Below are 15,139 nucleotides of genomic sequence, written 5' to 3'. Positions count from 1 at the left end.
CTATTTTTCTTTTTCATAAAACATACAGGTAACTTTTATTTTTTTACTATATTTATGTGATATCTTCACTTACTGGAATGATGAGTGATATACAAACATTTCACATTATATTAATCACATCTATTTAAACTAGCCACGAGCCACAAATCATCTCTGAGTATATTCACTGTCATGTATTCTCTGAACTCGACTGTCACTTCCACTAGGTGGTAGTAGAGTGAGTCTTGAAATGAGTGTCTGTCTTCCTATGTTCCTTTAACTGTTCTTTGTACTTTTACAGTATGGGTGGCATCTTGCATTTGGGAATAAGATGAACACTTGAGCTTGAAAGTGGCAGGTTAGTTCACTTAAGCACATATACAGTGATGCAATACCATAAACTACAAAAAATACATTTAATTAACATCCAATAAAAGACTTCTGAAAGAAAATTCTGATCACCAAAGTTTCAAACACTCCAGAAAATATACAACAGGTATATTGGCCATTTTAGCCATTTTTCTATCACATAAGTCTAAACTGTATAACTGTCAGACAAGGCCTGACAATTTGCCTGAACATGGAAGTGTATATCAAGCACAAATCACAAATGTTAAATTCAGATTATTTGCAGATTATAGAGCAGCTGAATTTTAAAAGGGAACTCAAACAAAAAAAGCTCCTTAAAATTGGGGAGATATCTGACGTTAACAATAATAACTTTACAAGACGAGAAAAGAGATGGGGACACTTAGTGGAAATTATATTGTACATGCAGCCCATTGAACTAAAAGACTTGGACAAGAATTGGCCACTGGGTAAGGCCATCCTCTGATGTTTAGTAAGCTGACGTACAGTAGAAGGAGGGCTTTTGTCTGAAAAGCTATATAAACTAGTGAAAACACACCTATGTATACATGCAGACAGCTGAGGGATGGAGATCTCAGCTCTCATTACTGGCCTGAGCTTGGCTCTAGGTTTGTTTGAGCTGCCCTCAGCTCTTGCCTTGAACGGTTCTGGGGACGGTCTGAACCACAGGGCAGGGCATACAGAGCATAGGACTGGTGCTGGGGTCACTGAGGCCCCATCTGTGAAATGTAAGCTCCAAGGTACTGCTCGTCTACCTGCATTCTCAATGGATGGTGACTACGTTATTGGGGGTGTATTCTCCATACACTACTACATGCACACAGTGAAGCATAACTACACCAGCATGCCTGAGCCACTAAGGTGCACAGGGAGGTTAGTATGAGAGAGAAGTGGAGGATGAAAGAATGAGTGGGGATAGAAATGTTTTTATGATGTGCTTACAATAATGTTGCAAACGTTATTTTGTGTAGTGTGTGATTATTTAAAAATGCATTTTTATTTTTCTTGATAATAATTGATAACATGGGTGCATTTAACAACTGCTGTAAGAATATTTAATTGCATAAATTAAATTTCTTGTTAGTGAGTTTAGGAGTTTAAGATGCATTGTAGTTATGTTTTCTGTTGAAATCGTGAATTGTCCTTATCATATGAAAATTTCAACAGTGAGTGTCTGTGTGCAGCATTGACTCCCGTGAACTGCGCTTCTCACGCGCAATGGTTTTCGCAATTGAGGAGATCAACAACAGCACGAAGCTGCTGCCAGGCATCAGACTCGGTTACCAGATCCACGACACGTGCGCCTCAGTGCCCGTGGCGGTGCACCTGGCATTTCAGCTTGTAAATGGGCTGGACCCGGTGTTTCACACCGGCGACAAGTGCTCGCAATCAGGTATGGTGATGGCTATCGTTGGTGAGTCTGGGTCCACGCCATCCATCGGCATGTCGCGCATCATTGGGTCCTTTAACATTCCTCAAGTAAGCTTTTAGAATTTCTGGTTAAACTTGTGTTAAACAGCCTAGAACTGAACTTTAAATGAATTTTAAAGTTAACTTTAAAGAATCACACTTTGCTTCTTTTCTTTAGGTGAGCCACTTTGCCACCTGTGCATGCTTGTCCGATAAGCAACAGTACCCGAGTTTCTTTAGAACAATCCCCAGTGACCAGTTCCAGGCTGACGCTCTGGCTAAACTGGTGAAACACTTTGGCTGGACTTGGATAGGTGCTGTCCGGTCGGATTCGGACTATGGGAATAATGGCATGGCGGCTTTCCTGCACGCAGCGCTCAAAGAGGGCATCTGTGTAGAATACTCTGAATCGTTTTATAGGACCCACCCACACAGCAGGATCCAACGAGTGGCTGATGTTATCCGCAGGTCCCTACATCTCTGATTCTGGTTGTGTTCACTGACTTTATGCTGACAAAACCACAAAAATGTTTGGCCAAAGACAACAGGAAAACTATTTAATTATCTTAGTGGCAAACTGGCAATTAATCTTTTTTCCCTTACTGCTCTGAGATTGATTACTCATATTGTTATAATATAGAGTCAGTCATTAAAGTATTTCTCATGTTTGTTAACTGTCACTCTAGATCAACAGCTATGGTTGTTGTGGCGTTTGTAGCCTCTGGAGACATGATGATCCTGCTGGAGGAACTGGCTCGCCAGCCCTCTCCACCTCGCCAGTGGATAGGTGGTGAGTCCTGGATAACAGCCCCAGACATGCTGAGGTTCAGCTTCTGTGCCGGGGCAATTGGATTTGGCATTCAGCAATCTGTCATCCCTGGTCTGAGACACTTCTTGCTGGATCTCTCCCCCACTGAAGTGGCTGCCTCTCCAATACTTACTGAGTTTTGGGAGGATGCTTTCAAATGTCGTCTGGGAAAAAGTGAGAAAGTTGTGTGGACTGTTAACATGTTTGTTACTCATATTTAGATTCCTTAGAGGTTGTGTTGTCTTGTGTTGATTGTTGGTATGTGTTTTCCCAAGTTAAAACTTCATTGCTGCTTAAAGATCATTTCACAGATTTTAATTAAATGAGAGAAAAATCTGTCAATAATGAACTCATGTAGGTGTAAAATGAAACTCTGAATAATTTAATCATACAAGATTATCATTAATATGATAATTTTTTTGGTCCAGAAACACTATTCATACTACACATTCAGCACTGTACTCAAGCACACAACAAATACAGTCTCACAATAATACACCAAAGTCAAGTAAAATAAAGAACTTGTGGATTTCCACATGCTGAAATGTGTTAGTTTAATGTGGGTATCTTTTAAACTATGAATTATAAAACTAACAAACTATTGTTTGATCACTAAGTCATAACCTGAGATGACATAGATAAAGGCCACTAAATTATACAATCATAGTGCTGTACACAAACTGAAACATGGATAATGAAGAAAGAGTTAAAGCATTAGACAAATACAGGAAAAAATATAATAACACAAAAGAAAATAGAACAAGGGATGTTGGCAAAACCGAATGATTCTCAAGTAGAATAGAATTAAAACTAAATTGGTTCTTGTGAGGACAGTCTAGAGTGTAAAAAACAATACTAAACATGAATTATGTATCATATAATTATGTAAGCAATAATAATAATTGTAATATCATTGTCAAGGCTTAAAAACACCTGTCTTTCTGTGTGTTTTAGGTGTTGCCACAGATGTGAGTGTGTGTGATGGAACTGAAGACATACAGACGCTCCGGATTGCATACACTGACACATCTCAGCTCCGAATCACTAACATGGTGTATAAGGCTGTTTATGCAATAGCACATGCCATTCACAATGCAGTGTGTCAGGAAACAAATTCTACAAGTCATTGTGACAAATTCACCAGGATAGAATCCACACAGGTTAATCAAAATGAATAAGAGAAAGCCCTTGCTCTTATCTATATTTTATCAAATGAAATATAAAATGTATTTTATGTGATTTATTTCTCTCCAACTCACTGTTACGTCTAATCCCCTCTTTAACACAGGTTCTTACTCAGCTGAAGAAAGTCAATTTTTCTCAAAACGGTTATCATGTGTCATTTGATGCCAATGGCGACCCTGTTGCTACATACGAGCTGGTTAACTGGCAGAAAAGTAAGAGTGGCAGCATTGAGATGGTGACAGTAGGGCATTACGATGCATCGCTGCCGGTGGGCCAGGAGTTTCGTATCAACAGGAACCTCACATGGGTGGGGGGTAGCACACAAGTAAGAAGCCTAACAGCAATTATTTATTGTATTAGACTCTGAATTATAACAGCTGTGGGCAAAAGTGCGTGTCTGTATGACTTTGCATCTATCTGACAGGTACCTGTGTCAGTGTGCAGTGACAGCTGTCCTCCAGGAACTCGTAAAGTGCTGCAGAAAGGAAAACCCATCTGCTGCTATGATTGTATACCTTGTCCTGAGGGAGAGATTAGCAATGCTACAGGTAAAATAAAATATTTTCTCATTCATACAGTATCTATAACATAGAATATATGACTGCTAATAGCCCTTCCTAATTTTTTTTCAGATTCCCCTGGTTGTTTCCGTTGCCCTAAGGAGTTCTGGCCTAATGCAGAAAGAGACACGTGTTTCCCCAAGCCTGTAGAGTTTCTTTCCTTTGACGAGGTCTTAGGAATCATCCTGGCTACATTCTCAGTTGGTGGTGCCTGTCTGGCCATCATAATAGCGGCTGTCTTCTTCCGTCATAGGACATCCCCAATTGTCAGGGCCAACAATTCTGAGCTGAGCTTCCTGTTGCTCTTTTCCCTGACTCTATGTTTCTTGTGTTCATTAACTTTTATTGGGGCACCCTCTGAGTGGTCCTGCATGCTGCGCCACACAGCGTTTGGGATCACCTTCGTCCTCTGTATCTCTTGCATTCTGGGAAAAACTATAGTGGTTTTAATGGCCTTCAGAGCTACACTCCCAGGTAGTAATGTCATGAAATGGTTTGGTCCCCCACAGCAAAGAATGACTGTAGTATCATTCACATTTATTCAAGTTTTAATATGTACTATTTGGTTGGTTCTTAGTCCCCCCTTTCCAATGAAAAACTTAACCATATACAAGGAGAGAATCATCCTGGAGTGTGCATTAGGATCAGCTGTTGGGTTCTGGGCTGTACTTGGGTACATAGGCCTACTGGCTGTCTTTTGCTTTGTGTTAGCTGTCTTAGCACGGAAACTACCTGATAATTTTAATGAAGCCAAGCTGATCACCTTCAGTATGCTGATATTCTGTGCAGTCTGGGTCACCTTTATTCCAGCTTATGTCAGCTCTCCTGGAAAGTTCACTGTGGCTGTGGAGATATTTGCCATTCTGGCCTCCAGTTTTGGACTGATACTGTGTATATTTGCTCCAAAGTGTTTTATCATATTGTTTAAGCCAGAGAAGAACACCAAGAAACATTTAATGAACAAAAATCAATCTTAGGACATCTGAGGTTTGCAAGTAATTAAGATAGCAATGTACAGTACATAGCCGTATGGTGTGTACATGCAACACAGTCCACAAAGTGATTTAAATATTCACTTTTACCAGTTTTTGTGCATTAATATTTTCTTAATTGAAATATTATTTTGTAAATTCCCATTTAATCTGTTATATGGAAACATTTCTGACAATGCATATGAATATTCATCATGTGCTGAAACTATAGAATAAGCAAATAAATAAAGTTAATAAACAAAAAATGCATGGTACCAATTTCTGTCTTTCAGTATTTTCTGTCTGAATAATATCAATATAATAATAGTATGAATAAAAACTATTAAAAAGGGTTAAAAAGAGTTTGATGCAGAATGAGGGAGCTCAATCATAGCATATTACATACAGTGCAATAAAACAGATAAGCTAGTTATATTGCAAAACTCACAATGTTTGAAAACTCCTGTCATGTATGATCAATTGCAGCAGCTGAGTATTTAAGTTTCAACTATTTGCTTTTATCTGATAATCTGGAAATAGTATAAAATGATTTTTATTACACTTTAAGTGTGATGAGATGTAGACTGGAGTATTAACAAGATAAAACCTGTGACTTCTCCTTTAATATGTCCAACTATAAAAATCTTTAAAGAGCAACTTAAAACCTCCTGAAAATCATGTCTTTGCTAGCCTCCAGTCGTTTAAAGAGGAGATATTGAGCAAATTTCCAGATCCATATTTGGCTTTGCTGGAATATCTTTGCATGACAATTCTAAAACCCTTATCAAACAGTGTCTTTGTTCACCTCTCACCTCTCTAGTGGTCTCTTGAGCATTGGATTAAGATGCCTCCTGCACACCTCTAAGTGGAGGGCACATCCAACTGGGAGGAGAGCTGTGCCTGCTGAAAGGCCCTCTCCCTGGCACACAGTGCAGCATGTCATCAAGGGCATATGCCAGAGCATACGCAGCCTTGTAAATAATGTACTCGGGCCTGCGGTTAGACACATCCAAATGTCAGTCTCCACATTCTCTAGACTATCCTGTCCAGTGCATAGTGCATAGTGCTGGAGGTGGCGCAAATCTACACTGAAATGTGTACTCCCAAAACTGCCTCACTTGCGGCAAGAAAATTAAGATTAGAATCATGATGATAATGTGACAAGTCAGTGCTGATCAGGCAGTGAAGTAAAGAAAAAGGCCATCACTGTGTTATTTTCATAAGTGTTGTTCTAGTGCAGGTCAGGATGTATTCTGAAAGGCCTGGTATTTCTCCTCGATGAATGGCGATGCCCAGTGTGCCGCCCAGGTACGGCATGAGTTCGGGGGTCTGGAGCACAGCAGTTGCTGTCCAGGCTTCACTTGCAATCCACCGGTGGCTTGTAACATTCTGCTTCACCACCTGTGCATTGCAGGGTTATTGATGAGTTATTGACGATGTTCATGTCTTATTAATAGTTAAGTCTGCAGTTAAAGGAACGGGCTGAAAAACTGACCAGTCACAGTACCACATGTATTCTGTTGAATTCCAAATGTTATAATCGTGATTATCTAAGCATTACTATTTATATGTAATATAATAAAGTGGTGACCTGGTCCTTCTTCAACACTTCTTTTTATTTCCAAATTTAACACTTTTTAATTGTATTTAAATGTCTTTTTACATTGCCTTCTGTTGCTTTTATATTCTGTTTTGATGCCTTTTATGCTCTATGTAAAGCATTTTGAATTGCCTTGTTGTTGAATCATGCTGTAGAAATAAACCTTGCCTTACGCATCAATTATCTTTGTGACCCCCAAATAAAGTCAGCTCTTCTGTTTATTTATGCATCATGTATTAAAAAAAAAATACAAATAAAAATGAAATCACAATTTTGGACCATATCAATGATCTGTTTAGTTGGAAAAAGGTGTAAACATTTTAATATTTTATGTATGATACAGTATTAATTTAAAGGACCAGTGTATAAGATTTAGGGGGATCTATTGGCAGAAATGGAAAATGGAATATTCATGTATGTTTTAATTAGTGTATAATCACTTGAAAATATTAATTATTGTGTTTTTTGTGTCTTTACCTTAGAATGAGCCCTTTATATCTAGAGTCCTCTTCCACAGAGCACTGCCATGTTATTACATGAATGAATTCATGCTTTTTAATGTTTGGAAACAGTGGATTGATGTAATGCCATCACTCCAAGAACAAAATATATGACCTTACTTAATTGATTTTTTGTTATAGTTTCCTAAATGAATATCTTTTTCATCTCTTACCTCCTCAATGAGGTGAAGCCAGTGACTCTCGTGCAACCACAATGACCACTCGAGCTTTGGATTTTTTCATTACAGCCACAATCCTCATTGCCGATTACTCAGACAAGGACATGTGGCAAAGTAACTCACCTGTGAGAGAAACTGGGCATGCACAGGAGGCTTTTTTAGTTCTTGCAGGTTTGAAAATCAGAAGATGTTGAACATAAAAATATAATATATATAATATTCACTAAAATAGAACACATCAAAATTATTCTCTGAAGGCAAGTGGGAAAAAATAGAAGGTGGGAAACTTACAATGGGCAGCTTGAATAAACCTATCACACCTGACATGGAAATTGTAAAAGTTGAGTAGGAATCACCCACAATCCCCAGGACCGGCAGGGCTCCCACACAGGTCTCATCTAAAAGAATCTGCTCCTCTCGACCACTGGCCAGATACAAAGCAGCACAAAATGCATTTCCAAGTGTGGAACAGTTGTCATAAAGACTGTATCCTAGAGTCACATTAGGTAGCAGATTGGAGTTTCTATTGATCTCATCAATAGCAAATGCCAGGGTCTGAGCATGTCTGAACCCTAGAATATCACACATAACACACAAAATGTCACCATTAACCACTACAAAAATAACATGTGACCTGAGAACTTGGTAGAAATACATAAAAATATATCAGCCCATGTTACTAATACATTATTTAACAATAAATCTTGTATTAATATGCCACCATTTTATACAGATGTATTTTACATATGAGAAAAACTCTGGGTAGAAGCAGAATAATGAGCAGTTTTCTTCTGTTTGCTTTATGTCTGTAGAGGTCACCCTTGGTAGTTTGGCTGGTTTGGTTCTGAGATGAATGTCAGCTTGGGGAAGACTCTGGAATAGTGGACTTCAAACAACCCACCCAGAACCACATCGCCAGCTTTGTGCATCCCATTAAGATGAAATTGTCTCCATAACTTACAAGATGAGGAATTAGAGGAACACACAATCTGTAAGAGAGAGAAAATCAAAACATACAAAAGCAGGTGTGAGTCAACAAATGCCCTCATAACTGCCGTCCTCCATTCACCCCTGTTTTCTAAACCTTTTGCACAGTCATTTAATTTTATATACAGGACTACGTCATCCCATTCATCGATCTACATCATTGTTTGTTTAATCTTTCACACCACATATTGTGTCAGGTGATTTAGAGACTGGGAACAGAACACTGTATCCACAAGGCCTCAGTGAAGGACTCAGTGTCTTTAACTTGTTTTTTGTAGAGGCTTATTTCTGTTTATTTAGTGATGGAATATCGCTGTTTTTGCTTTTGTGTACAAAAAAGTGCACATAAGGTTTAGACTGGTGTATGGGGCGCATGTATGAATATGTAGGTGTGGATACAATGTATCGTCCATGTATAAATTCTGGTTTCCATGCAGGTTGTGTGATCACACCAAGGTAGCTGATTAGCTCATGTAAATTGTGTCAACGATGATTCTTTGACCGAAACGTTCACTTTTTCTCACATTATTTCACTGTGTCACTTTTTACACTTGAAATAAATTGATTCTTTTGCATCCTGGGAGCCTCTGTTTTTTGCCAGTGTGCAATCTCTTTGAAATGGGATGTAGAGGCAGGGCCTGATACCACAATGTCAGATTTTATGTTATTATATTATATAATATATCAAGGACACATTATCATTTTGTTTTTAAGTAACTGTCAGTGGATTAATTGATAAATTAGCTTAACTGACCACTTCCTACATGTTTCTGTTCAGATTTCAAATAGGCGAAACACATTGCATCTTTTTAAAACTTCAGCTGGAAAAAAAATACAGAGGTCAGTGACTGAATGATTAAATGTTTTGTTAATAGATAGACCTACCTCTCCTTACCTGGAGAACACATTTTGGTATGCTAATCAGTACACTTTTCAAACCAATAAAAACATCAATAATGCACTGCTGTGAATCAGCCATGTGAATTTAATCACATGTACTATATGACGTCCAGTAGGTGGCAGCAATATACCAAACCATATTTTGATGTCTCTAATTTAGGGATGAGAGGAAAACATTTTTCCAAAGAATTTTAGCTACGATGGGTTTTATTCAATAACATTTTCAAAATGCCAAGACTAATTATTTGAATATTAGCTCAGTCAGCATATTTCATTTGCACAGGCTTAAAAAGCAGCAGCTGTTAACATTGAACATTAAATTGTTCCACTTGATTTTAATTGTACAAATTCTCAGGAGTTGTCTTCATCCTCGTGTAATTTATTTCCTCCATGATAACATAGAGTTGTTTTAGTTTTACCTTTGTATTTTAGCTAGTAGTATTTCCAAGTCTAATCGCACAAAGTAGATCAAAAGCTAGCAAATCAAACACTGCTCACTAATTTCATGTGTTTATAATACGTTTTGGATAAAATTGTTGTTTAAAAAAATGGGGGAAAGTAAAGAGAATGTACATGTACAAGTGCATTATAATATTAATTATATTCAGTGATCAATATGAGTGATCTTATTTTAATTTTAAATATTATTTCCTGATAATAATAATATTATAATACAATTTATGACAGCGTTCAAGTTTTAACACAAGTGACTTACATGAGCCTCATCTTGACCTCTCTCCTGTGCTGTTGCTTTTCATTGTGATTGGTTGATCTGGCGATGACTCATATGACCAATGAAATGAAGTGAGCATCATGGTTTTTATATAGTCTACTTCATCAGCCTTTAAGAGATTATTGTTGAGTATCATCATCTCCAGCACACAGTCTTTATGGGTCCAGTATGGCCACTGCATTTAACCCCTTTTCTCTGGCTGTTTCTTTGGGCCTTGTTGAACCTTCTTTTCTCCCCTGTTTTCTCTGATGTCTCTCATTCCACAGAGGAAAGGAAAGAACTGAATTTGGAGGGAGGTGTGGTGGAAGAAGAGACTATGGCAGAGAGACTGACTGGTGTGGGGATAGAGGGAGTAAGTGGTTTTGGTTCTGGTTTACCTCAGTGTGTGAGACTGGGAGACAGTGAAGCTCTGGCCCTGCAGTCAGAGGGGGATGTTGTGATTGGAGGGTTGTTTCCTCTGCACTATGTGGCCCCTGAGCCACAGCACAGCTACAACAGCAAACCTCTGCTCACAGCTTGCAGTGGGTGAGTGTGAGGATACTGCTGATATCTGATATATATTTGCATTTTGATTCATCTATCTTAGTCCTGCATCCAAAGAATCTCACATTTTTATACAAAAATGAGTAACTGAAATAATTTCCTCTTGCTGTAATTAGATGTCTATGTTGCCCCTACACTGTTTACATGTTCTAATTTATATGGTGCTGTGATACAGTGTTTTCTATCTCATGACGATGAATCACACAGAATGCATTATTTAATTTTCTCCAGCTTTGATCGCAGAGCATTCCGCTGGATGATGACCATGGTGTTTGCAGTGCAGGAAATTAATCGTAATTCAAGTTTGTTACCTGGTGTTAAACTGGGCTACCAGATCATGGACAGCTGTGACCATGTTCACACCAGCCTGCGAGCTCTTTTCTCTTTAGTCAGTCACAGAAGTGCTGGAAATAATGGAAATTATATAAAGGAAAATATAACAGAGGAGAGACTGGGTACAAAATCTGAAACTTTGCCATCATGTCTGGCTGGTTCACCCATCCCTGCTGTGATCGGCCTTGCATCGTCTTCCCCTACGAGAGCTGTGGCTCACACTCTTGGTCCTTTCAATATCCCACTGGTAAGACAGGAATTAAAGGCAGGATCACACACAGTACTTCATTTTCTGCTCTTTATTCTACAAATAATGTAACAATGATGTTAACAGTGTTCAATTTTATCTCTTGAACAACTTTATCTCCCTATAGGTGAGTTATTTTGCCACTTGTGCCTGTCTTACTGACAAGCATGTGTACCCTTCATTCTTGAGAACCGTGCCGAGTGATCTCTTTCAAGTTAGAGGTCTTGTACAGCTGGTCACCTTCTTGGGCTGGCGCTGGGTGGGCACAATAGGAACCATGGTGAGATGAGGACTTCTTTATACTCCGATATTAGTTAAACACACTTACATGATTTACAAACCTCTGTATATCTTTCAGGATGACTACAGTCACTATGGCATTCAGGCATTCTCTAATCAGTTTAAACAACAAGGTGGGTGTCTGGCATTTCATCTGACCATCTCCAAATCACCCACAGTGGCTGAGATACAAGAAATGACAGACAGGCTGCAGAGGTCAACAGCACAGGTAGTGGTGGTCTTTGCCACAGAGGGACAGCTGTTGGAGTTGCTCTCAGAGGTGAGCATGCTTCATCTTAGCTAATGTACATGGTGGGGCGTAAAATATAGATAACATGATATATATTTTTTTACTGCTCGTGGTAATCTGTTTGCTTGTCAACTTTCTCTATTTATGCTTAATTTTCCAGCTGGCTCAGAGGAATGTGACAGGGATACAGTGGGTAGCCAGTGAAGCCTGGGTGACTGCGAGCCTGCTGACCTCACCCCGCTTCCACCCTCTTCTGGAGGGCACGCTGGGATTCTCCTTCCCTGCAGTCCATATTCCTGGCTTGAAAGAGTTCTTGTTGAATGTCCGCCCCTCTCCTGAACCTGGCATGGAATTTGTCAACATGTTCTGGGAAGAGCTTTTTGGCTGCAGACTACAGTTTTTGGGAGACAGATTAAAAGAAGATGCTACTGGTGCCCTGGACAAACCTGACTCTCAGTCTGTGTCCCTGGTTATTCCTATTGTGGGGAAAACAAGCACCATCAATCAGTCATTTGATGAAAACTATAAAAGTACTGCTGAAAAGCCTGTATGCACTGGTTCAGAGAATCTAAGGCTCACTGATAGCAGTTACACTGACATTTCTCAAGTCAGAATATCCTATAATGTGTATAAAGCTGTGTATGCCATTGCCCATGCTCTGCACCATTTGTTGAGCTGTGACCTGAAAGGAATGTGTAACAAAAAGAAATCATTTTCTTCCAGGCAGGTAAGTTAAGCTTCTATGAAATATATACATGAATATGCATGTGAATATTGGATTTATTCCTAGAGTTTTTATTTTCTGGCTTATCCTTAGTTAAACTCTCTTTTCTGTTTTTTTACTTTCTTTCTCTTCCTCCATGCAGTTGCTGCACTATCTGAAGACAGTGAATTTCACCACCCAGTTTGAGGAGAAGGTATACTTTGATTCCAACGGAGAGCCGGTCCCTCTCTATGACATCATTAACTGGCAGAAGGACAGCAATGATGAAATTAGGTGAAATTTTCACCTAACACCTAAGCGCAACAACTGTCTTTTTAAGAACAAAATTATAGCAACAACTACCTATGCACTAATGACAGAAAGGGAATAGTTTATGAAGCAATATTGTTACATTGTATGACCTGCATGTTTTTGCAATTTGTGATCAATATAAAGAATTTATTTTGTGTTTAGATTCATCAAAGTGGGAAGCTATGATGGTTCAGCTCCTTTAGGACAACAGCTGCAGATGGAGAAAAGCTCCATTGTATGGACAAAAGGACAATCACAGGTAGGTTGTGCTGCATGTCCTCCAAAAATGATTTATGATACAAAAATACAATCTGGGCTACATTCTTTAAATTCATATTATTTTTCATCCTTCGCTTTTATCCGGTCCTTTGTCCAGGTGCCTGTGTCCCAGTGTAGTGCACCATGCCCCCCTGGCAGCAGGCAGGCCAGACGTCCAGGACAGCCCCACTGCTGCTTTGACTGTTTGCGCTGTGCTGATGGAGAGATCAGCAATCAGACCGGTAGTCCATACACATTTTGTGTATTCATATATATTTCAAATCATGTAAACCACACAGAGACATGAAAACCATTAAAATGTAGCACAATTGTCAACTGCTTTATGTTCAGTGAGAGTTTGTATGTGTCTTTATACAGTGTTTGTCTACTTTGTGTGTCCTCAAAGGTTCCACTGAGTGCACAAAATGTCCTGAATACTACTGGTCAGACAAAGACAATGTTAAATGCATCGCCGGGGTAGAAGAATTCCTGTCTTTCTATGACACCATGGGCATCATACTGGTGGCACTCACAGTGCTGGGTGTCATCCTGACAACAATCATCACCACTGTCTTTCACCATTTCCGCTCCACGCCCATCGTCAAGGCCAACAACTCAGAAATAAGTTTCTTGCTTCTCCTGTCACTCAAGCTCTGCTTCTTGTGTTCCTTGGTGTTCATTGGTCAGCCATCTGTGTGGACATGTAGACTCCGGCAGGCAGCCTTCGGTATCAGCTTTGTCCTCTGTCTGTCCTGCCTCCTCGTTAAGACCATTGTGGTTCTCTCAGCCTTTCGGGCTAACACACCTGGTTCCAGGGCTCTAAAGCTGTTTGGTCCATCCCAACAGAGAACTCTGATCCTCTGCACTACAGCCCCTCAGGTGGGAAGCCTCTGGATTTATTTTAACCTCAATTTGTGATCACCAAGAGTCACCTGATGAAATTTATAAAAAGAATTTGTACACCTTTTGTCAACAATCAGTGCATGTTCCTTTATTAACCCCCAGGTTTGTCTCTGTACTGGTTGGCTGTTGGGCGCGCCTCCATTCCCATTCAGGAACCCAACATACCAAGCCTCAACTGGAAAAGTAAGTAACATGCTTTGATGGTCGCAGTGTCTTTTTTGATTCTGCCTCTAGGAGTCGCCTACGCATAGGTGCTTTAATGTTTATTCTTGAAATCAGAAAAAAAGTCGAACCTGATCATATGTAGTAAGTTATTGCACACTCTTATGCAATGATTGATATTATTTGACATAATATACTGTAGATTGTTGTGGAGTGTAAGGAACCATGGCCCCCTGGATTTTATCTGGTCCTAGGCTACATTGGCCTACTGGCCTTCCTGTGCCTCCTCCTGGCTTTCCTGGGACGCAAGCTGCCTGATACCTTCAATGAGGCGAAGCTCATCACCTTCAGTATGCTGATCTTCTGGGCTGTATGGATATCTTTCATCCCAGCCTACGTCAGCTCTCCTGGGAAGTTCACTGTGGCTGTGGAAATATTTGCAATTTTAGCCTCTAGTTTTGGACTTTTACTGTGTATTTTTGTTCCCAAATGTTACATAATTTTACTGCAGCCTGAGAGAAACATTAAGAAAGGCATGACTGGGAAATATCCCAGATAAATTTAACATAGTACGTGAAGTGAACAGAAACACACATCTGATATTTGAAATTAATTTTCATAGTTGAAATAAAAACAGAAAGTTTGTATATTTGAATATGGAACAAAATTAAAAGCCACATGAACAAGTTGATATTTGCACACTTTGATGCCAAAATAAATAAGTAAATAACAGACTGGGATCTGTGGATACTATTTCCTATTACTGTACAATTTCTCTTAGCTCTATCACTTCCATTAACCTTTTAAATCTGAATTTCTTTTAGTGGACTTCTAATGACTACAGGTTACTATACTATAGTGTTACAAGCTATAGTATCTGTAATATTGTCTTCTAGAAGGCTTTGCCCAAAGATTCGAGAACCTGAGACATCTCAAGCTCTAAGCCTCCCCTTTGTGACCTCATTCAA

The 15,139-nt window shown here is 39.3% G+C and overlaps 1 pseudogene; it reads left to right on the top strand.

Moving 5' to 3' along the window:
• Positions 1-1,523: 1,523 nt before the first annotated feature.
• LOC121898968 lies at positions 1,524-14,802 on the top strand (annotated as a pseudogene).
• The last annotated feature ends 337 nt before the right edge of the window (positions 14,803-15,139 follow it).

Source organism: Thunnus maccoyii, chromosome 6 (genome assembly GCF_910596095.1).
Source record: "Thunnus maccoyii chromosome 6, fThuMac1.1, whole genome shotgun sequence".
Taxonomy (NCBI): domain Eukaryota; kingdom Metazoa; phylum Chordata; class Actinopteri; order Scombriformes; family Scombridae; genus Thunnus; species Thunnus maccoyii.
The sequence above is the reverse complement of the archived record's forward strand: the minus strand, read 5'-3'. Positions and strand labels throughout refer to the sequence as shown.